The sequence below is a fragment of the Pteropus medius genome, unplaced genomic scaffold, assembly GCF_902729225.1.
Source record: "Pteropus medius unplaced genomic scaffold, Ma_sr-lr_union100, whole genome shotgun sequence".
Lineage (NCBI taxonomy): Eukaryota > Metazoa > Chordata > Mammalia > Chiroptera > Pteropodidae > Pteropus > Pteropus medius.
Window position 1 is genome coordinate 4,605,296 of NW_024344241.1, and position 24,958 is coordinate 4,630,253.

The window sequence follows — 24,958 nt, forward strand, 5'->3', positions numbered from 1 at the left end:
GGTTGATGTTGAACAGTGGGTTCAGAGTAATACCCTCTGTATGACCAGAAACTATAAAGGAGTGGTACTAGGCCCTAAGAAGCAGCAGAAATGTTTTCCACAATATGCCTTGACCATTTTGGAATATTCCCCATACTGTTTCATGGTCCAATTCTGTTAATATTGATCTCACACTTCGTTTAGACTTAACCCTGCCATGAACCAGTAACAACTAATGTGAGTCCTAGGCCAGCTAATCCCCAGTTCTCCCTTATATATGTCCTTCCTTGTATCTAACCTTTGCTATTCTACTACTGGGCCTAATATTCCAAAATGAAATAGAGATGAATGTCAGTAAAGTTAACCTTCAGTTTCAGATAAAAGGAAATTCCAGCCACAAGGAGAACACTATGTTTTGAGCCCTTCTCTGTGGCTAGGGAACCCTAAGAGGTATAATAGGTATAACATGGAAGTCTGCACATGGGGGAAGCATGACATCTGAATGCTCCCAAAATATATGAAACATGGTTCTGGTTAATCTCTCCTTATGAGTACCTACATACAAAGCACTTTAAAACTAAACTCATCAGTCTAATAAATACGCCTTGAAAAAGGCAGCATTTAAATGAAAAAGACTATGATTAATTCAGTCAAGTGAAATAAGAAAATTAAATCTTTTATCCAAAGACCACCTAAGAATAAACTTGAAAACTTCATTCCAGTATAAATAACAGCCCAAGAAATATTTAGAATAAGATTATCAATCAACAAGTACTAACTTAATATCTCCTATAATAATACTAACATTTGTACAGTCTTTTAAAAAGTTACAAAGCATATTCAAATACTGGCATGTTCTAACTACTCAAATCTAACTACCCCATCTGAATAGAATAAAGGAACATATCCCTGGGAGAACATGGAGGCATAATCCCAAGGGGCCTGTTAATGAACATGAAATTTCTTTGATGCCACATTTCTACATTTTTTCTAATCCATAATATCCCTATATTTGTTGTAATCATGCCTACATAACAAAATCTCCATTACGAAATTCCTAAACAATGGGGTTCAGAGAACTTTCACATTGGTGAACACATCCAGGTGTTGGGAGAGTAACAAGCCCTGAGAGGATCCATTCCTCACCCCTACAACCTACTCACGCATCTCCCTGTGCATCTCTTCCATTCAGCTGCTCCTGAGATGTACCATTATAACATACCAGTAACAGTAAGTAAAGTACTTTCCTGAGTCCTATGAGCCAATCTAGCAAATTTTTGAACCAAAGGAGTGGGTTATGGGAACCAAAGATTTATAGCTGGTTGGTGAGTACAGGTGGCAACCAGGGGTGGTGACTATCATCTGAAGTTGGAAAAGTCTGGTGGAACTCAGCCCTTTACCTGTGGGGTCTGAGCTAGCTCTGGATAGTTAGCACAGAATTAAATTTAATTGTGTGGCACCCAGTTGATGTCTGGAGAGTTGGAGCATTGGTGAGTATGTATTTATTTGGTATCTAAATTTTATGAGTGAAAACAACTCATAAGCACCTCAACCACTGCAGGACAATTATAGTAAATTAAGATACTGGTGAATTCATTCTAGGTTACACTCACATTCATAATTTTGAACCATCACTCCAATGTTGTGAGAGACTGAATAAGGTAAAGCACATGACTAATTTTGGAAATCAGTATCTACAGAAACTTAAATATTATGCCAAGCAGACTACTTCAAGTAACAAAAGTACCACCTTGTTTATGAGTTGGTTGGCAGCCACACATTTTTTTGGAAACTATATTCACAATAGAGGTTGGAAATTATCAGGCCACTCTGTAACTCAAACACAGCAGTCACACCAAAATCCACCCACCCTAGAATCTACCCACTCCAGAATTTACCCACCACATAAGGCAGAAGCATTTTGAAAAGGTGGATCTGACCCTAGAGCCAGGAAGGTAGCACTAGAAAGTTTCCCTCCCTCTAACTTCTGAGAAAGGGCACTTCCTCAGGTCAAGGCCAAGAGTGGCTGCCATCCACAACAAAAGTTGTCTGGTGAAGGTTTATAATATAATGTCTGGGAGCATACTGGGGGAAAGAAGAGCTCTTTAGCACAGAACTGGGTTCATCTGCAATATGTCAACTTCCCCATTGTTAACATTCAGGTTCACAGAACTAAGTTCTAGGCCATGGAGCTGCAGTGGAAAAGGTGTTCACAGGCAGAATGATTTAGAAGTCATTCTTATCACAAAAGGACTCCTAACAACTTCATGTCATATCTTGAAAGCCAAAAGGAATAAAATATGAGACATCGAGACACCTAAAATACAGTCATCAGTTACACTTCAAAATTACAAAATTAACACTAATAAAAAGATGCAGACGTAGTATATTTCAGAGGTGCGATGCACAAGAGGGACTGGCTTAGGGACAAGGCAGTTCTCCACAGTCATACAGGAACTCTGGAGAAGAGCTCAGCGAGAACCTGGGTCTCCTGAATCTTAAGCTATTAATCTTTTACAACATGACATTGCCAATGAAAAAACTGACTCAGAGATCCTAATGTATAAATTAGGAAGAGGGGGGCCTCCTACCTTCATGCTCAAAACAGAGCAGCAAGACTGCTTCATTATTCTCTAGACCATGTTCTCAAATAGCTTTCCCCACAGTAGATTTGGAGAGAAGGATGTGAGGGAGGGAGACTGAGTAATCTGCTAAAATTAAAATATTTTCCTACATAATTTTGTTAAAAATCTGATAGGTAGACTCTTCCCAATTTCTTCTCTTATGATTTGGGGGGAGGAGGGCTGGTCTAAGATGCTGGTCTATACTGGAATCTAGTATACATGAATGTCCAATTTAACATTAACAAAAATAAAAGTACAGATTTAGATATTTTAAAATCTATTAAATTCAGTATTTGAAGGTAATGTGCAAAGAGTAGCATGAATTTCAAGGATTCTTCTATTATTTAGGAACAGAGCTCTTCTATCACTGCCTGATCTCTGAATGGAGTAAAATTTCTCCAAATGCTACTAAAAGTCAGATATATACAAACCAGGAGTCAGTATGCTATTTCAATAAAGCCCAGGATAACAACATTGCCAAGTAGAACCCATAAAATGGGAACCAACAGAAGGTAAGGGGCAGTGCAGGTTTAGCCACGTGCCTCATCCCAACTTTCTATTCTCAAATGAGGCAGGTTGTGGCCTAGTCACTCCCAGGATAAAGGGTAAGAAAGGAGAAAAAGAGGGAAAGGTCAATTCAGAGCTGCAGCATGCAGTGATACAGGGTGTACACTGCAAACCCTGTGGGCAATCTTCACAATCTACAATGTGACCTTTTCTATGTGTTTTTCTGTTCATCAACCACATTCACAAAATATGTAGACTTTGGATTAAATAACAGAAAAAAAATGTGCATTATCATAGTGCCTACTAAGTAAAAGATAGTAAAGAAATTGTTATTTTCTTTTCTCTCTTTTTTTGGCAGGGAGTGGGGATAAGAGCTACATCAGCTGACTCTTAAAAAGACATAATTTCACTGGAGTGCAAACGGAGCTACCACTCCAGGATAAGAAATCAGGGCTAAGGAACAGCTGCATTGGTGAGCAGCCTCAGCTGACTGGCCATTACCATTGTTTTTACAAACCTCAGTATTTCCTGTGGGTAATGCCCTTAATACTGGGTTTAGCTGTAACAGTGGTTAGCTGCACTAATTAGCCAAATTCATGGAAGAGTATTAGGAGTTAGTCAACAGACGCTGATATGTAAATTAATGCAATGGGTCTATGAGGTCACTGATACCAAATGCTGCCTCCTGAAAAAACAATCCACACAATTGTATGCTCCTCACACTCACTACTCTGAGCATCTGATGACACTTGCACATGGAGACACATGATTCCAGAGCACTGTGGCTGTGAGGGCACAATGCAGTCTAGCATGTGGCCCATATGCTCCAGCCCCAGGTTTCTAAAGGGAGTGAAGTGACAAGACTGTTTTTCTGAAACTCAAAGCTTTAACAAAGGTGGGAGAGAAGCAAAAAAAAGAAGGAAACTGGACGTGTCCTCAGCAGCCCCAGGCCCAGCCAACCTCTAGTCCCTGCTGGTCCTAGAAAAGGAACTCCAGGAAGATAATGCAGCCATTTGAGCCCTGGGGACAACAGCCATGTGGTTAAGGCTTCATCTGCAGAACTGTCAGGATAGCCCTATGCACAATGTTAATAATTTGATTAAAGAAACTAAAAAGTGTTCCTCTAGAATCCGTAATCATTCTGTCCACAGCAAAAGAAATGTCCTTTCAGTGACCCTCACAGTAACTTGGGCTTGCATCATAGCTAAGCATGAGCTCTGAATCTAGTGAGTTACACATCAGAGGGAACAGGGCAGAGTAAGCTTTCCGTCAATGGTCACGTGAAATAAATAATGTCATACTGAACAATCCTGAATCAACCTCCTTTGGAGTTTCTCATGTTATATAAAGTGGAAATAGACTAACTGACGTGGCAAAAAAAAATGTGTATGTATAATTTAAAATTGTAAAATATATATAAGCAAAGAGCCATACAAAAACATTGTACCTGTGAATGTTCCCGATAGGTAAGAAGACAGCTCAACAATTTCTCCTGATATTGAATATTGTGAATTTTGGGCATCTCTGCCAATTAATGCTTTAAAATGTATGCTTTTATATTTTCTTTTACTATTTGTGACATTTAAAATGTTTTTATACATTTTATTAAACTTTTACGGTTTTTCTTTAAACTGACAATTCTTGATATTTTACTAATAGAGTGATGATTGTTTTGTAACTAACTCATCCATCACATAAACCGCATATATCAAAATTATTTGGCCATTTCCATTTCATCCTTTCTTAAGGTGCTTGATAAGAAAAATATTCATTGAAAAAATTTTATCACTAAGCAAAACTAGTGGCACCTTCTTAAACAATATGTAGACAATTTTTTTATCCCTAGACTGAAAATATATTCAAAATATTTCTGATATTTGTTTTTTAGGAACCTGTTGCTTGAGCTATAGGAAGATTTATGCATCCTGCAACAAACCACCAGAAATGCTTGTGGCTCCTGCTCTTCAGCAACTGATCCTTGTACTCATGAAGCTTGGAGGCTGCACACAGCTGAAACCAGCCCCTGCACAAGGCAGCAGGCAAAGCAGCTGGGACCATGCCAGTTTCTGCCTGTGACTGGATGGCAGAAGAGGCAGCATTTGGTATAGCCATTAGGTGCACTTAGCGTAGGGCAGCAAAAAATTAATAATGCATCACTCTGGCAATTTCCTTAGCTGAGATATTCAAGGTGGAAAGAGATTTGCTTCAAGTGTTCTGGCACGCAGTATGTCAGCAATTTCTCCCCGCTTTGACACAGAAAAAAAAATTTTTTTGAAACATCTACAAAAGCAGTCAGCTTAAAAGGGAATGAGATATCCAAAAGGATTAATACGCCCTGTATCTATGGAGTAGCAAAGCAACATAGAAACATTCTTTTTTAACCTAAAAAGAGTGACCAAAATTAGAAGGAACATTTTTAAAAGTGAAAGCCATATTTGATAAAATCTCAAATTTCTCAAGATCTGCACCTGTGCGCTAAATAGAAGTACAAGGAAACAGATGTTTGTCAGTGTTTGCTAACAAATTCCTTCCTGCTACAAGATGGCATGTCTCTCAACAATCTAAGGAGGCAGGGAGGTGACAAAAAAATATGTGTTCTGTTCTTGACAGAAAGCCTGCCTGACTCTCCTTCAACTGAACAAGGCACCTTTAGTACGCATTTTTTTCGAAGAGGGATGACATCTCAAGGGCTGCAAGTCAATCCTTAAAAGGCTAGATTTCACCATTTCGTCACACTGTTAGGATAAACAGCTACAATTTCTCAAAAACTATGTTTCTACATAGTTTATCATATACTTCTTTTGGGTTCCAGAATGTGTATTCTTCATGCGTTGGTAAATGGAAATTCGTTTCAGCAAAATGGTTCAAATGCTCCTTCACTGACATGTTCAAAAAACAAGCAGCAGAACTGAGAAAAGGAAGGGAAGATGGTTGAGAGGATCCAGTTTCACATAATAGCAGAAAGAAACTGCAACACTTAGAAAATCATGGTCTCTTCCCTGCAATTATCACTGAAAAAAGCAGTGATTGACAAAGTGGAATCAATTATAAATTAATTGGTATAGAGAATAAACCCCAGAAGTAAACTGCCAACTTGTTTTAAGCAGGTAAAATGTACATGCACTATCCTCGTTCCTTTCTGCATAATTTTACAGCCCTGTACAATAAGAGCTGCTGTCACTACGGAACCAGGGTCAGCTGCTGAAAGTCCTTGGTGAGACCAGCTTCCTGCCAGCTCTTCCCAAAGGCCCAGCGGTAATGAGCCCTTCACCAACCTGATCATTCTGTTCTGTCTTCCTGGGTGGCTGGTTAAGATTCTGGATGACAACAACTTTCAATCCTAGATATTCATAACATAACAGAAACTCATAATGAAAAAAGTCTATTAGAAAAGCATAACTCACTACTTGTGTAATTTTGGTTGTAAGAAAAGCAGCAAGAATCTTTTAAGCATCTCTTAAATCATAATGGGAAAATAGCCCTATCTTCATAAGGTATCTCTTGGTATCTCTATTGTGATAACTAGGGTAAGTCCAAGACGCCATGAAAGACAGGCTGCATGCAACGTTATCCTGTCCATCAGAACTATATCAGTTTAAATGACTCAGCGAGTGTTTAAAATAAGTAACAGAACATAAAGAAAGAAAAACCTTCTTGAGAGGAAAAAGTATTACAGAACAGAGGGAAAATTTATAGAATTTTTATATCTTATGACAGGCTATATGCTATATTCTATCCTTACGGTTATAGCAGTACCTCCACAATAAATACTTTTAATTTTCACCTCAAAAATGCACAGATGCTTTAAAAAACAAAAATAAAAAGCCCACCTAGAAACAGAATTATTGATGTCTTAAGCTGATAAAAGAAATAACACTACACTAACTTGCAAAAGAAAAGCTTCAAAACAAAATATCATTTTTGGTAAATATTTTAAAAGATGGGACCTATCACTTATAAAATAGGAGAGATAATCCACAACAATCCAGATTTTGATTAATAATGTAGGAGCTTAGTCAGATGAAGAATAATACAGACATGAAATTTCAAAAATACTAGACAAAAATCAAACCAACCAGAACAAACAGCAGACAGAGGAAGAAGAATCCTTCTTGGGCAAATACTGAGAGGGAATCAGTGCCATAAGTCACAACCCTAGGAGCCACACAGGATGAGGGCTTTCACCAGAACCACCCTTCTCCCACTCAACAAGAAGAGTCCTCAGTGACATTTAGCTTACTTCCCCACCCCATCAAAAACAAAATGAAACAATGGACAGAGAAAGAATGCATGTTAAAGCTTTAGTTCCTCAATTAAAGCATGTAAGGCATCTAACTATAGTTATACGATGTCATACGATGGAAAAACAAATCTACTTGCTACCTGGCAAAACCAGTACTGTTTAATGAGAACATGCTCTTTGCTTCATAACCTTATCACCAAGGAGGTTATGTTCAATGTGCTATATAACTTTCCTATGCATAGGCAAACATGCATTTGTTTTTATGGATTATACTCTATACTTTGATAGCCCTATTTTTAAACACCCAATGTTACTGCAATCATTTTACAACTCTTTGAAACAATTTCAATGACTACATTATATTAAACCAAAAGAACATGTTATAATTTATTTCACCACTTTCCTATTAGACATTTAGGTTGCTTTCCATGTAAATTTATATTATTTAATGAACATTTGTATAGCTCCCCCGATTGCAAACCTTGTGTTTGTTTTCGGTCACTACTCTCATTCTGTAGTAGTACCTGAACCAGACCAGGTAAGCTAGAGCATCTGGTGAATGAATGAATGAACCTATTCTTAAATTCTTGGCTCAAATCAGCTTCATCCACAGAACATTACTAATCCACCTCAGCTGTACTTACTGGGCTCTCTTCTGAAATTGCCCTGTAGTTCTTTATAACTCCCGTGAAGGGTAAAGAGAAAAAATGCTATTTCTTGAGCACTGTGCTAGGAACTGTGCTAGTCATATTTAAGAAGAAGGTCTATGCCAAAAAGGTTGCATCTCAACCTAGGGAATATGCCAAAACTCTACCATGAAATTTTCAATCAAAGGACCTTCCAGAACTCTCAGTGGCCTCATCAAGGAGTCTCTGGTAAAAGTTCAGGTCCCATCCTGTTATCTCTGGCCCCTATGCCTCGGGATAGTCTGAGAGGGCAAAAGTCCAAAGCACACTATACTTAAGTGGATCTGCCATGGCAGCTGATCCCTGTGCAGAGAGACGTGAGCCAGCAGCTCAGGAGTAGTACATTAAATAGTTCTAAATAGCTCATATTTTATCAAAGAGGGAGTTTGCAGAACTTTGTGACATCATCTGCAAAAAGAGGGAAAAAGATAAAGAAGAAATCCACGAATGGTAATTTATTAGCCCATTCTGGAGAAAGGGTAAAGAAAGTAGGATTCTGAGACTTTCTTGCCTTCTGAACATATTGTACTTTTTCTCATAGGTACCTTCCGAAAATAAAGACACATTCCACTACCATCATCCCCTCAAATTGCAAGCCAGAAATAGAGCTGTGAATTATCACTCATTCAAGTCAACAAAGCTCTCTATTTTCTTCAACCTTAATTGACACTTTTAAAAATAATAAATTACTGATTTTTTTATTTCACATATGATACACACCAAAACCATAAGGCTTCAATTCCAACAATTATTTGAAAATAATGCAAGACATTTACTTTCCTTCATATCACATATTTTTAATAGCTCTATTTTTTGTGCCATAATTCACATCTTTAAGCAGTTGAGCCAGTGTCTAATTATACTTTATTAATGATTCCAGGAAAATGCTACAGTACTTCCTACAGCACATCTCTAATGACTTCCCAAGGATAAGTCGCTGCATGTGAAGGATTTAGGGGACAAGAGAGGAAAGGGGGAAGGTGGTAGCTGGACGTTGCAATGGCCAACCAAGTTTATTTCAGAGACAGGATAACTATTAAAATTAAGTACTTTATATGACGGATTTCTATGTGGATGAAGAAATAATTCTTAAGTAAACACAGAATACATCTACCTAATGGCTATTAAGTAGATATAACAAAGCTTAGTAAAAAATTTTGCTCTCTATACTATGCTCTCAGCCCACCAATCTTGAACTGCCCTTACCTTGTCTCCATCAATGCACAGGGGCCAGTATTCATGACAGAAAGATAAACATGCACAAGAATGCCAAACTCCAACACTCTGACACTCCCACTCCATCTCTACTCACACTGTGTTCTTCCCTCTTCTTATGTCCAGGTCCTCCCCACCTTAAAGGTGACTTCTACAAACTGCAAAAACACATTGAGCCCAATGCATGATCCTACATGTCAAGACCTTCTTTAATACAGGACTTTAAAATAACATGAGCATCATGAAAAATATAAATCGCACAGCTTACTGAAATTAATACTGATGTCCAGAGAATACCTGAGGCAATGGTCATTTTATAGCGGTGACCCAAGAACAGATGCTCTATGAAATCAGGAGAAATCTATTACTCTCCCTCTCTCTGGGACCCAAGAATAGTTTAGATCCTCTCTGAAAGACCAGCCCTCACCCATAACTCTGACATTTCCAATACAGATGAGATGACTCTTACGTTAGCTTTCACTAAAAAAAAAATTTGACAAGGTTCTTTTGACACTGGAAACCAGAACTCTTGAAAAACCCGATTTTCTCAAGTTTCAAGGGACTAAAATCAATTAATTTCCCAATCTCTCCTATCCTAGCAAGAATTTTTACTTTCAACTACCATTCCATCTATAAAAATGGCTCTTGACTTTAATATCCATGCCAGTCTCTGTACTGCCTTAGAGGTCATCAAAAGAATGCAAAGAAGTGAGAGAAGGAAGGCGCAAATGCTCTCCAGCCATAGCATAAAGTTGGCACTTTGGAGAGATGAAGGGCTTACAACACCCCGTACAGAAAAGAGGAGCAGTGGGTTAAACTGCAGAACAGCCAGCGGGTTAATGGCTTTCACTCTCTATTTGTAGATTTTCCCATCATTAATGCATCTGAAGCTGCTGTCCTCCAGCCTGCCTCTAGCTATGTTGATCTGGGAGAACAGCAAGTCTTCAGGAAGAAGACCTATGAGACCAGCCAGGTAGCATCCATGCCACTTGAGTGCTGACATGGCATTTCTCAGCATGTACTGTTGAGCACTAGTTTCTCAAAACATTTAGGTGAAAAAGCTTCTCAAACCTTCTGGGAAAGAGTGGACTTTACCCTCTCTAAAGATTCACAATGGATATTTGTATTTTCTGAACCAATTTGACCTCAGAACCTATCATATGGCATTAGAACATCTTCTGGGAAGCACTAAGTTTGTACGCCTGAAATCTTCTCAATTAGTGTCTATGGTCTAGGCCACCCAAGAAAGTGGGTGAAGCATGCTGTCTGCCTCTGCTGGCCCCCAACAGCTGGGAATTTATTTCCTTGGCCCTACTTTTCCAGGTAAAAGGAGTGCTGTTTTCTCCACACATACAGCTCATTGCTGAAATATACCCCTAAAATGTACATTTTGTTATCCTTCTCAGGCCCAGATCTTTAAAGGCCTGTCCTGCCCTCTTCCTTCCTCAGCCAGCTAACTCCCACCCATCCACCAGTCAATCATCACTTCTTTTAGAAAGCCTCACCTTCCTTCTACTTTCCACCAGCCTAACCTCATCCTCCTCAGGCTGTATTAAGTGCCCATCCTCTATACTCATCTGCACCATTCAACAACTTAAAGTAAAGAGAAGCTTTATTACTCGCTTGGCACTAGGCACATAATAAATACTTGTGAAAGAATCTCCAACTAGTGTTTGCTCTTTGGAGACAAGTATACTTTACTCACCTTTCTGGCTCTTATACTATGCAAGCACATAGTAGCTACCCACAAAATACATTAGTTTGACAAATACTCCCTATACATCTTATATTCATATCCAGCTCCTAATATCCCCTCAGGAATCAAAATATGAACTATTTAGATAAGTTTGTTTGTACATTAACAGAAGATAATTGGGCTACAAAAAGGGGCTCTTCCAACTGAACAAGTAAATTTCAAATATACAACAGATGTTCAACATGAAGTCATCACTCCACACTGGCTCACTTGTAAGGATTCTAACAAGAGACAGGACAGAAGCAGGAGACCACCCTGCTCTAGCCACTGCCCTCTGGTTTAGATCTGGATTAGACTACTCCAAAAGCTGTAATAATATTGGAGAGACCAATTTCCATACTGAAGGGGCTATAAGGCACTATCCCTTATGCTAAATAGGGTTTCATATGCCCTTAGTGCTTCCAGCATTCTGGAAAGCTTTATTTTTCTTCCATAATTTTGAAGTAGAGTTGTCCTGCTTGTGCAGAGAAGAACTTAGGGGACTGAAGACAAATTAAATCACAGGAGCTCTGAAAAGTGGTTGGTTGTCTCATCTCTCATATGACTGAATTATCCATATAAGAAACACAGTATAACCAATCTTAAAAGGATACCAAAAAAAAAAAAAAAAAGACACTACAGACCACAGACCGCAGAGCACCAGATTACGAGGGCAAGCTTAGGACACAAACTCTGCCACTCACCAGCTCCGTGGATGTCAACAAGCTACCTAACTTCCCTCAGCATTCATTTACTAATCTGCTAAATGGGTATTTGTGGCTAAAATGAATTGGAATGTTAAAGTCTCTGGACAACAGTAAATGCTATTATTATTTGTTGGTGTTAATATCATTTTACACTATCTGCTCAAGGAAGTGACAATTTTAGAGTCTCTAAGACAAGCATATATGTGAACTATTCAAATTAGCAATCACCTCCCATAGTCCATCATTAAGCAACTCAGAAGACAGTAAATTTTTTTTATTGTGTGTATTTCTATGGAACCAACTGTCCTCCCCACGAACACAGAAGACAAGAAAGGAAGAGCAAGAAAGGGGAGAAATGCTCCACAAAAATAGTTCAGTCTCTGAAGTTTCACCAGGTATGAGTAGAAGGCCAGCCTTTCCTGTTTTTCACAGGGGCTCTTGGCAATCCCATTCACTTAAGGTTCATAGCTGTTTTGGCCATGTTTTTGAATGCCATGGAGGTGTCAGAAAGCTTCTTAATTTAAACCTATGGAAAGAAACCCACAGCAGTTTGTACTATATCCTCCACTGGACAAAGTCCTCTGAGCTGGCCAGACCATGCACATACAGCTGAAGGAAGATGGGTCTGCCTGAGGCTCCACTGCCATTGTTGCTATTAATGGTGCCTGGGGAGACCAGAGAGCCATGGTGGCGGTGCTGTGCTTGGGTAGTAGTCTTCGTCTCTAAGCCAATCGCTTTTCCTGGTCCTCATGCCACTGACTTTCTGTATTAGAAAACCAAGTAAAGGTGGGAATGGTAGTACTGTGCTATTTGGGTTGACAGAGACCAGGCTGTATCTCATGGGATGGGAAAGGACTGCAGTTGTGGGTGGGATTAGCTGTAAGCAGGGAATTCATGGTGATGGTGTACTCCTCCAGTTGGGATGCTTGCAGCCCTGAAGCCAATGGGTGGTCATTACTTCATCATGCTTCAGGCCCATCAATGAGTTGTCACTCTCTTCCCACTTGTAGCCCACACACAGCATAGACTCAGTCTGCCAAAGGTCCTGATAGTCAAGGAGTGGCTAGATGTAAGGTTTCAATTCCTTTCCAGGGCCCATGTTTATCCATGGCTCTCATGATTTCCTCTAAAATGCCCTTCTCACTGTGGCTGAGAATCTGAAATTTTTTAAGCAAGTTTTCACTCTCTATGGACATTTAGAAACATAGTACATTCTGAATTCATCTCTCTAAAAGGCAAGAATCAAGAGACCATCATAAAAAAAGCATGACTCCAAGTCTCCACATATCTACCAAGGAGCCATCATAGTTATGGCTCTGAAAGAGTTCTGGGCAAAAGTACCAACTAGGAAGGGGGAGAGCGACTGCCACAGAAGGTATTCATCTTATAATGATGAACTCATTCCTAAAGCCAATGTCTGCAACATTGACATTAAGGTCAACACCAAAAAGTTCTCTAGCTTTGGGTCTCTGGTGGCAGTACTACACAACAGACAATATAAGGCAGAATTTACCACAAGCCTCTTTCTCATTCATGTGGCCATGGTCTTGCAGGTACTGGGACATCTCTCCTCCACTAACATGTACCATGACCAGATAGAGTGTTTCCTATGTCTAGATCACCTCAAATAGTTTCACTATATTAGTTTACTTAAGGCCTCCAAGCTTCAGATTTCAAAGAGTTGTCTCTAGAAGCTGGAAAACTCTACCGACTATTGTTAATTACCGTCAGAGCCACCTCTGTCCCAGTCATAATATACCCAGGCAACATCACCTTGGAGAAGCTGCTCTGGACAAGGATCTTGAGGAGCCAATAATTGTCAATATGGGTCTCCTCATCAGCAGAGATGGCCGTTAAGTGACCTACTAACTACTCTAACAGCACTAACTAAAAAAAATTACAATAAAAAATAGTAAAGAAAAAAAATTAGCAAAAGAAACAGGGAAAAGAAAAAAGACAAAAAAATAAAATCACAAGAAAAATAATTTGAAGAATAAAACAAATAAAAAGACACAAAAAATAAAAATTAAGACAACAAAAATGGTAGAATAAAGAAAAATAAGAATGAGGACAAAATTAAGTAAAAGAATGAATAAAAATGAGAAAATTTAAAAGAAGAATAGGGGGGGAAAAGCAGAAGAAAAAACTAAAATAGACAAAAAAAAAAAAAAAAAAAAAAAAAGCTAACTATGGTCGAAGTCCCTTGTCACCAAAAATCAGCTTCCTGGGTAAGAGGACTAAAAACCCAAGACCCAGCCAGGGACTCACACCACTGCTTAAAATTCCCTAATAATGGCTGCTTATAAGGTCATAGCAAGAAATACACCAAACACAGCTGGGGGATAATCCACAGTAGTTCTTCCCATAGGGCATTAGGCTGCCTTACAGAGAGCCACAGTAGAAAAGCAGAGTTCCCTTGCTTATGCTCAGTGAAAGTCTGCAGACCTTGGCAGCATACTGCAGCAGCAAGTCCTCTGAACTGGTATTCATCCATCAAGTTCATAAGGCAGCCATCCACGTTGCTAAACAGAATAAAATGAAAATTCAGTTTGTCACCTACTTGACATTGGTTTTCATGCGCTATGGTGTCATGGGCTGCCTGAAAGGCCTCATTCTTTTCAAAGCATTTTGCTGTCTTCAGGGCACTTTGTTTCAGAAAGAAGCTGTTTTAGGACTGACCCATCCTCAAGTTCCCTTTGTCTTTATTATTGGTCATTGGGTGTATAAGTCCAATGACACCACAAGAGTTCCCAATGGTCTGCTTCATGAAGTATACTTGAAGATTGACTTCTCACCCTTCCAGTTCCTCAATCTGTTTTTTCCTGAAATTCTCATGCTGGGCCATGAGGGAAAACAGCAGCAGCAGCGTGCAGGTAGCTGCTGGGAACAAGCCTCTTCCTCCAGCCCCAGCAAGTCCACGAAAAGCCACAGGCTGGCAACCCCCTGCTGGGCTAGCATTTTGTTCAGGATCTTGGGGTTAAATTCCATCAGTTTGAGCTGCATCTTCTCGAACTGATGTAGAAACCACAACCCAGAGAAGAAACCACTTCCTTTCTTTATGTAGATATTTCTAAACTGTATCATTTTCCTTCTCTCTAAAGAACTTTTAACATTTCTTGCCAGGATGATCTACTGGTGATATAGTCCCTCAATTTTTGTCTTGAGAAAGTCTTTATTTCTCTTGCAGTTTTGAGGGGTAATTTTGCTGAATACAAAACTCTAGGTTAATTTTGTTTGTTTTTCTTGCTTATATGGTTTCTGAAGAAATATCTGGTATAATTCCTATCCTGTGACTACAGGTAAGGTGTTTATTTTCTCTGGCTTTCTTCAAGAGTTTCTCTTTGTCTTTGATTTTCTGCGGTTCTAATGATATGTCCATGTGTAGATTTTTTGGAATTTGCCTGCATAGTGTTCTCAGAGCTTCCTGGATTTTCAATTTGATGTGTGTCATCAAAATTCTCAGCCACTATGAGAATATTTCAAATATTTCTTCTTCTTTCTGTTTCTTCTCCTTTTGGTATTCCTATTACCTGTATATTACAACTTTTGTAATTGGCAGTACTTAGATATTCTGTTCTAGTATTCTTCATTCTTTTATCCCTTTGCTTTTCAGTTTGGGAAATTTCTATTGGTGTATCTGCAAACTCATGGACTGTTTCCTTGGCCCAGTTCAGTCTACTGATAAGCCAAAAGGCATTCTTCATTTGTTTAAGTATTTTTGATTTCTAACATAAACTTTCCAGAGTTTCCATTCCTCTCCTTGAACCCATCTGTTCTTGCATTTTGTCCACCTTTTCTATTATAGCCTTTAGCACATTAATTATATTTTAAATGGCCAGTCTTATAATTCAAAAATTTCTACCGTATCTGACTCTGTTCCTGATGCTTAATTTGTTTCTTCAAACTGTGTTTGCCTTTTAGCATGCCTTGGAATTTTCTGTTGAAAGTCAGACATATTGTGTAAAAAGAATTAAGTTAAATAGGCCTCTAGTGTAAGGTTTTAAGTTTATTTGGCTAGGAGGTAGGCTATGTTTACTGTTTGTTATAGTTGTGGTATCAGCAAACTAAAATTTCCTCTAGTGTCCTTGTTTATGTTGTCTCTGTTGCCTGTGACTTTCCCTTAAATAGGGTCTAAGTCTTGAAGTTCTTTTAGCTGTAATGGCTTGTTATTATCCAGGAGGCTGACTGATGTGGTGCTATGGTATTGGAGGAAAGGGAGCCCTCTACAGTACTATGATTAGGTCTCTGTCTTTTAGTGAGCCTGTGTCCCTAAACTGTGACTTTCACAAGTGTGTCTCAGCTTTTTCTCCCTTAGGTGAGACCAAAAGTCTAAAGGAAGCTGAATTGAGTATTTCCCATCCCCCACGTCAGTTAGGCTCTGGTAAAACCCAAGTCTGTTCCGCTTTAGTGAAATTATTTAAGGACAGGCTTTTGTTAAGGAGAATGGAATGCTCTGGATATATATTGAAATGGTTACTTTTCCCCTCCCACTGCCAGAAACAAAAGAGGATTTTTCTGAGACTCTTGTGAGATTTCTGGAAGTAAAATTCACAAAAGCATGAACACCCCCTTAACCCAATACCGGGCCCTGGGAGTTTTTAACTCTCAAGCTTGTGTATACCAAGCCTCCGGCAAATCACCTCTTACAGTTTGACTGTTCTTACCAGCCCTGGTGGGGAGGAGTGGGAGAAAGTGGTTTCCTATTCCTAGACTTCTGCTTCTGACAAACTATGATTTGATTCTTCGTATCTACTTATCTCTCCATTTTATAGGCCAGGGCAGCAGTTTATCCTGTGACCTCAGTTCTCTGATGTACCTAAGAGTTGTTGATTTTCAATTTAATAATTGACCTTATTTTCTTATTGTAAAGACAAGACTGTGGACTTCCAAACTCTTCACATGTCCCATTAAATTTTTTGGTTTATTAATGTCTTGTTTTGGTAGTTTTATAGTCCTGTTTATAATATTCGAACCTTCAAAAATCTGTTTATTTCAAGGGTTTTGCTTACAAGATACTATCTGAAAGTACTACTTACACTCAGGAAAAATACACTCAGCACATGCAAGTGTTTAGAGAAGTAGCTAATCCCTCCTACAGTGCCACTCACCTAGATGAATCTTGAGCAGTACTTCTGATATTTAAAAATCTCTCTAGCTGTTTTGATTACAATGATCTTTTCTTTATAAATAATGTCTAAAACCAGACATCAGCCCACATGAATATAACTCCATTAGTCAGTTAAGACTGCCAGTTAAATATCTGGATAGCCACCAGCAACCCTCTCCATAATGAAGCCCTAGCAAGATAACAGAGTGAACACCGTGAACACCAGCATTATATGCTGCTTTATTTCTCATCCACGACTCATTTGTTGATGTCATGCAAGGTGGCAGGAGGGAAATGACTTCATTTAAATAAAGCAGTTTCCTATATGGTCTTTTATCATGGACATTTGCCTCTGAACATGCATCTATAACCAGCCTATCATAAATGTGTTAGGTATTCTGGTGCCCTCTGTTCCCATCTTCTCCAAAAATCAATCTCTTTAGAAATAAAACAAATGTTTTTCAAAATATTATGTTGCCAACAATAGATCTCAATGCTTTGTGAAATACATGTTTTATTGCTGGTATATTATTCTTTCTTTGAAGATAGGGAGAGAAATTATTTCCCTGCATATACTTAATGCTCAGGTCTTAACTATTTTTCAGGTTGTTCACTGGTTCTTCTTTTCAGATTGTGTTTTGATAATTGCTCCTTTTTCTCACCATCAAATAAATTTCCCATCTACCTCTATGATTTCTGGCTTCAAAACTTATTCATTTACCTAGATAAATCTATAGTGAATTTCATTAAATATAATTTAGGACATCAGAATCACATTCATGTCAACAGACCAAAATGTAACACACAGGGGTGGATTTCACTACACAGGCATGGCATGCAAGGAAAGGGATGGGACAACTTTACACAAAAGCTACAGTAATTGGGAAAGGTCAGACAGCACATATGTAAAGGAAGATTTTCCTTGTCTTACATTATCTAGCATTATGTGGGGGGAAGGGGTCTTATTCTTTATTGATGTTTGTCTAAGATTCTCATAACAATATTAGTTGATTATATAAGACCCAGGTAGGCCGTTCCTTATTCCAAAAGATTATTCCTGAATCCAAGTCATTTCAACAAACGTAGAAATCTTACATTACGAAAGATTCCTAAAGCATATCTTTTCACAAAGCCAAGAACCCATTAGCAAAATCATCATCGACCAAGTACTTCCACCCAGAATTTGCCAGCTATGTCATTTAAGATTTTTGTATACTGGATTTTCTCAAAATAGAGCACAACTGAAATTTTGATACATAGATTGTACTTCTTTCTCAAAAAATTCCAGATTGCTATATAAAATCTGCCTCACACATTCTCTAAAGACTTTTCAGATAAAATATAAATTTTCAATTCAATTATAATGAAATGAAATGAGTAATGCAATCTGTATTCTCCATCTATTTCTCCTTCTTGAATAAAAGGGAGCAAAAGCTATTTAGATGCCACGAAGCCCTGAGCCACTGGGATTTCCATGGATCACAAGTGTGGGGAGAATTCCCCTCAAGCAGATCTCTTATGCAAATGAATATATAAGATGATTAATCCTTAGAGAAAAAACATACAGACTGAGGAGGAACAAAATATACCCTGGACCTCCTCAGCTATTTCCTGGAAGGAGAAACCATCAAGGCTGGTGACCAGCTGAAAAATGAAAACAACACATCCCTTCCCCCATACCATCCCTCCTCTCCCTACTCTCACCCACCTAAGCAAACTGGTCACTCTCCTCCACCCTACACATCCCATCCAATCCATCACAAGTTCTGCTAAATCTGTTTCAGAACTATCTCAGAGATCCATCTACCTCTTTTCATCTCTACCTCTTTCCCCTCATCAGGCCACCTTTATCTACAGGGCCCCTTAACTGGTTTCACTGCCTTCAATCTTAGCCTCCCAATTCATTTTCCCCAAACAACCAGCAAGATCTTCCAAATTTACAGGTCTGATCAAGTTACTCTACTGGTTAAAAATCCTTCAGTGACCCTCAGTACCAAAGTGTCTCTATGGATAAAATCTATATTCCTCAACAAAATAATAAGGCCTTCATAAATTGGCTTGAAGGTTCCCAAATTTTACTACACATTGAGATGTGGAAAGCTTTACAATTCCCAATGCCCCAGCATACCCCATACCAATTAAGTCACAAAAGCAAAGTATATTACTACCAGTAATTTAGAAAGTATCTGGGTAACCAGAACTAGCTAATGTCAGTCTCTCTTTTTAGCATAGCTAAAAAGGTTGAATCCGGATTGCAGCTCTCAGCAGACAGGCAACCTAGGACCTGGGTGAAGGGCTTTGTGCATATTTTGGCAAAGGGATTTGTCTGGCATATCCCTCCCAGACAAGAGGAGGATGAAATCCAACAACAAGTTCAGATGATCATTTAATAAACCATTATCTATGTGAATAACGCTAAGGTTTGTTTTTAGGGTATTGGCTATCTGTATTTTGCTGATAAATTTGCTTTGTGTGCACTCCTTCCAAATTCACACACACACACATACTCACTCACACTCCCCCATAGATTGGGTTAGAGGCCATGTCTACGTGCTCTTTGGCCATGTGCATTTCCCTTAATGTCTATGGCAGCAGTGACATTTTCTCTTTGGTGACCACACACTCCCAACAAGAAGCACCAGACAGAAGCTCCTCAGGAAAGGGACTATGACTTCGCTGTTTAATACTGCTCTCTCCAACACTTATAGCACTTGCGCATATTAGGCACTCAATTTTTTGAGTCCAAGTTAGATCTCTTAAAATTGATAAATCAATACCTGGCACTGTAGTCTTGAAAATCTGAGAAACGGCTACTTAGGGAATAATAGCCCAGAACAGGGAACAAAAAGAAAAAGGCCCACACTTTATAGCACATCCTGGGAATAACCCTACTTTTCAAAACCCTACTCAAAGATCGCATTCACAGAAGCTATAAAAATGAGCTAAATTTTGAAGTTTTGATATTACCTTGGTTTTTCCTGCTCTAATATTTTATACTACTGTTAACTTATTTTCTAGGTTGGCAATACTGTCCTCAAATGTCAAAAAGTAAGTCCTCAGATAATAAAGACAATTCCCAGTCTACTTCCCAGAGCTGTTACGAAGCATAAAAAAAGTATAAAAAGTCTTCTGAAACATACAAAAGAAAAACTACACAAAAGTAAGCTATGAGACTTAGTATAGATTAATAGCAAGCAAAGCCCGAAGAAATTCTTATTGAAATTTTTATACTTTAATTTCGTGGGGATAAATGAATACTATGAATGAAACTGCCATCCTTTTGAATTAAAGGAGCATTCAGAAGGATTACAGCTTCATTCATAATCTGAATTGCTTCCAGAAGATGGTCCCAAGTTATTTGCTTGTTTCTAAATTATCATTAAGTTTCAGACATGGGACACACCTAAAAAACTCATTCAAAGTCAAAGAGCTATATGTACCTAAATTTATTTTATGGATGAATATATGTGTACCACACAAAGCCCATAAACATTCACAAGATCCTATGATGCATGGAAAGTTGTTAAACTAACTTTTATCCTCCAAACAAATCTACAGTGGGTAAATTCATGAGTGGGAACAGAGTTCAGCTCCCCAAACTATGCCTCTTTGGAATATTGATTATTTAAAGCAAATTATTTTTAAAAAACGGAAGACTCAGGAAGAACCTTTAATTTTCACCCTAACTGCGTAAAAGAATTTAGATAGAGGACCTGCTCCGGGAAGGGAGCTACCATCATAGATAATTATAATATCAAATAAATGTGGTAGACAGGGAGGCACCTAGCAAAGTCTGTTTGTTGGACTCCCCTCAGTGTCTCATCGTTTCTGGGTGGCCGGGCAAGAATTACTTTATCAAATGTTTGCTTTTTTTCATCTACCTGTGAACTGCCTTAGTAAATCCAAACCACTATGCCCCTTTTTCCTTAGCTCAAGATGGCAAAAAGCCTCAGCTGAGATTTGTCCTTCAGTCTCTTATTTTTATAGAACCCCGGTATGTACATACAAAACTAAATTTGGTTGTTTTCTCCTGCTAATCTACTTCATGTCAATTTGAGTACACCAGCCAGAAAAACTAAGAGGGAAAAGAGGAGAAATTTTCCCCTCCCCCACAGTTTACATGGGGCTACAATGGATATATTATATCAACATGGATTAAAAATGCACTACAGTTGTGAAAGAAGGCAGTCTCTGGTTGGCTTTTTGTCTCATTTTTGACAGGTAGATCCATCATGAGCCCCTTGTTGCCATCACTTACAAACTTTTAGGTTCTCACCTGTCCTCCGTGCTTAAAAAAAGGCTCATGGTCCTCTTCTTAGCTCATTAATCCACCACAGCCACAAACTGAAAAGTTCTCAATCTTAACAGAGTTTCATATTCTAAAGAGGACAGGATAAGTAAATTCAGTTGACCTGAGTCCAATACCCAATCTACAAATAAAGAAAATTTTGTAGAAATTTTTTTCTAAGTAACACTTATTGGGGGTTGTGTAGATGTGTGTATATTATAGAGAAGGAAGGAAGGAAGGAAGGAAGGAAGGAGGGCAGGAGGGCAGGAGGGCAGAGGGCAGGAAGGAGGGCAGGAAGGAAGGAAGGAAGGAAGAAGGAAGGAAGGAAGGAAGGAAGGAAGGAAGGAAGGAAGGAAGGAAGGAAGGAAGGAAGGAAGGAAGGAAGGAAGGAAGGAAGGAAGGAAGGAAGGAAGAAGAGAGGAGAAGAAAGGAAGGGAAAAAAGACTTTGTAAACTCATATTCAGAACCCCTGCTGAGTTAAAATGAGGAACAATAATAACACACACACAATAACACACAACTCAAACTCCATCTTAGTCACTTTTCTCACTTTTCCTATAACAGTTAACAGTTTCCTGTGGTCCTTTTATGAAGGGGTGGGGGGGACCACTGTAGCATTTATTTAATCTATCTATAAAACATTCTTTTTGATTCTTCCCACAAACAGAGTCATATACCACATCTTGCTTTTCATTTAATAACAACAAGCACTGGAATTCTTACCCTGTCAGCACATTCTTTGGACAGTTACAAAATCATGCTATCATTTGTGTGTGCTGGGACTTATTTAAACAGTGTCTCACTAAGATGCTCTGTTCCCAGGTTTTTGCTATGAAAAATGACACTGAAATAAGCAATCATGCCTACATATCTTAGAAAATCTAAGTATAGATGAAGGGTAACTTTTCAATGGTGGAATTTCTGGGAGGAAAGGCACATGCATTCTATTTTGATAGTCTGTGGATCTTATGTTTTAGTAGAGAGTTTCTCTTTGCCCAAACACTCATAAGCACTTAAAAAATTTTTTTGCCAAATCGGCCAAAAATAATGTCTCACTGACATACTTTTTATTAATTATCAATAAGGCTCCACATTTTCATTTGCTTCTTTGGTAGCATTTGTATATTTTTTTCTTAAATTATCAATTTACACATACCAAAAAAAAAAAAAAAACTACTGGATTGATAAGTTTTTCCATTATATACATATCCAAATTCTTTTACAATAGAGATTGTTATTGGCAGCTGTCTCTTGGTCATATATGTTGCCAGACTGTGGTTGATTTTTTGACTACCTTTATATGGAAGTTTCTCTTTTTCTTAAAGAAAAAACCTCAAATTTTATATAATAAAACCAATCATTGCTTTATGATTTTTTTTTTTTTTAAATTCACATACTGCTTAGAGAAAGGTCTTCACCATTCCACAACTCTTAATAAATCTACTCATGTTTTCTCACGGTTTTATTTTTCCTGTTTTTATGCTTAAATTTTTGATAAATTTGAAATTTATCTGGGTATAATGAGTGAAAGAGGGATAATGCATTTTGTTTAACCTTGTTTCCCTAAACATTCAAATTACGGGAAAAATCTATTTTCTACAGTGATTTAAAAACCATATTATAATCTAACTTCAGGTCCAGTTAAGTTTACTTCTGGACATTATTTAGTTCCATTGATCTGTTTGCCTATTTCTTCTTCTGTAGCAGGAAGTTTAAATTTTCAGTTCCAATGTTTCAATAACTATAGCTTCATAATGTACTTTAACATCTAATAAGTCTAGTTGCCTCTCATTACTTATCTTTTTAAAATTTTCCAAGTTATTCTCACATTTTTATTTTTCCAGATGAATTCTGTATCATTTTGCCAAGTCACTCCCTGAACAATACAAAAATCCTATTGCTCTTTAAATTGAGAAGACATTGATTTTACAGATTAATTTATAGAGAATTGATCCCTTTCACTATTAAGTTTTCTTTTCTAAACTCCTTTTTCCATTTCCTTAACTCTTCTACCACAGCCCTCAGAGTTTTAAAGTTTTTATCATCTATGTCTTCTACATTTCTTATTTTAAGTTTATCCACAGGTATTTTATCATTTTGGTTATCATAAGAAAGTTATTTTTAAATACATTTTATTGGATAAGTAATATACAAAAAGAATACAAAATTCAAAAGGTACAAAAGGATATAAATTTAAAAGGTTCTATTCCCAGACATCCAGATTTCTTCCCTGGAAATTCATTTCAAATCTGCATCAGGATGTAAATCATTTCACTTTTAAGAAATTAGCATATCATCTCTCTGAAACATAAAAGCTCAAGACTAAAACAAAATTCACATATTCTAGCCAAGTCTAAAAGATAACTCCCATCCCTGACAGTCAGCCTGGAGTCCTCCTTCCCCTTAAATCTTCCACATCCAATCCACCAGTAAGTCCCAAGGAGACCACCTGCAAAATATGCCTCAAATTCATCCACTTCTCCCCTAAAACAACTAGATTATAAAATCTGAGAAAACAGAGGCTCCGTTTGTTTCATGTCCCACTATTTATCTCATGCATGGCACAGTGTCTGGAACGGAATGTGAACAATGCACCACTGCTCCGTGCATAGAAAATGCTCATTGCAGCATTAGATATTGAGCCGTAGTCTCAGTTGGAGCTACTCAAAAGGGTGGTCCTCAGACGAGTGCCTGATGCCAGCCTATGGAAAAGTAAGAACAGAAAGCAGAGTTAAGAACATAAATACTTTTGGAATGATTTGGCATTGCTGCCATATTCCTCTGAAAATTCGTGTTTCTTGTGATTTATAAATGCTTATTATTTATAAACATATCTATCAACAACAGATTAGAAATAAAAAATTGTGGTCCTTTACCACAGACAGGTTAAGAAGCAGGGCATGTCGACCACCATCGCCTTGAGCCTAGACTAACCTAGTAGACGTCCAACAGGAGTCGCTGCTTCCTCTCTTGCCCTGTCCTCCAATCCACTTCCAGAACGATCCTTCTAGCAAGTAACACAGAACCACATCCCTGCAGCGCTAACCCTTCAACGCTTCCCCACAGCATTCTCTAGGACCTACAAATCCCTGCATCGTTGGGCTCCTTCCTGAGTCTGTGATTTCACCCAGATCTTTCTTGTCACCATCCAGGCACCCTGTCTGTCTCTCTTCCCAGGACATATCACTCTCTTTCTATCTTAAGGTCTTTGCATAGGGTTTTCTCTCAGACAGGAATGCCTGGCCTAGAACACAATCAATAAATTGAGGAAGGAATTAATGGAAGAAGAATAATTTTGTCACAGGTCTTTTTAAAAAGTGAAAACATTCTCACATCTATGTCCCATTTTTTTTTGATAAAAATAAAAATCTCACACCTTCCTTTTACTTCAGTCTTAAAGATTCTCATCTCCAGGAGCAATGTGGGTAGGATGAGTGCTTGTCTGCCACCAGGTAATGCAAAAGCTAAAGCTCAGTGTGGGGTCCTGTCAAGATCGAGTCCTCAGGGCAGCTTTATATTTTAATCACACTCATGTGACCAAGATTCTGACATGAGCCACCCCTTCCTACCCACAACTTTAAGCCAAGATGAGGTAATTCAGACAACAGGAACTCAAGTAGTTAACAAATACATGCCGAAATGTTCAAACTCACTACTAAGCAAAGAAATGTGAAATTCAATGCTATGTTTTGCCCATCAAGTTAACAAAGCTTAAATAAACAGCAGTAATACCCAATGTTCTGTGTAGTGCATGATTAGTTTCACACATCTGATATTACTGGTATCAACTTGTAGAAAATAATATATAAAATATAATACAACATAAAACTGTGTGTGTGTGTGTGTGTGTGCGCGCGCAACATCAAA

At 38.2% G+C, this 24,958-nt stretch overlaps 1 protein-coding gene and 1 pseudogene across 6 annotated transcripts in view; both read right to left on the reverse strand.

Moving 5' to 3' along the window:
* The window catches only part of FARS2 (phenylalanyl-tRNA synthetase 2, mitochondrial), a 470,289-nt gene that overhangs the window by 401,352 nt on the left and 43,979 nt on the right, over positions 1–24,958 (reverse strand). The window lies entirely within an intron of this gene.
* Positions 13,911–17,012, reverse strand: LOC120607688 (ubiquitin carboxyl-terminal hydrolase isozyme L1-like; annotated as a pseudogene).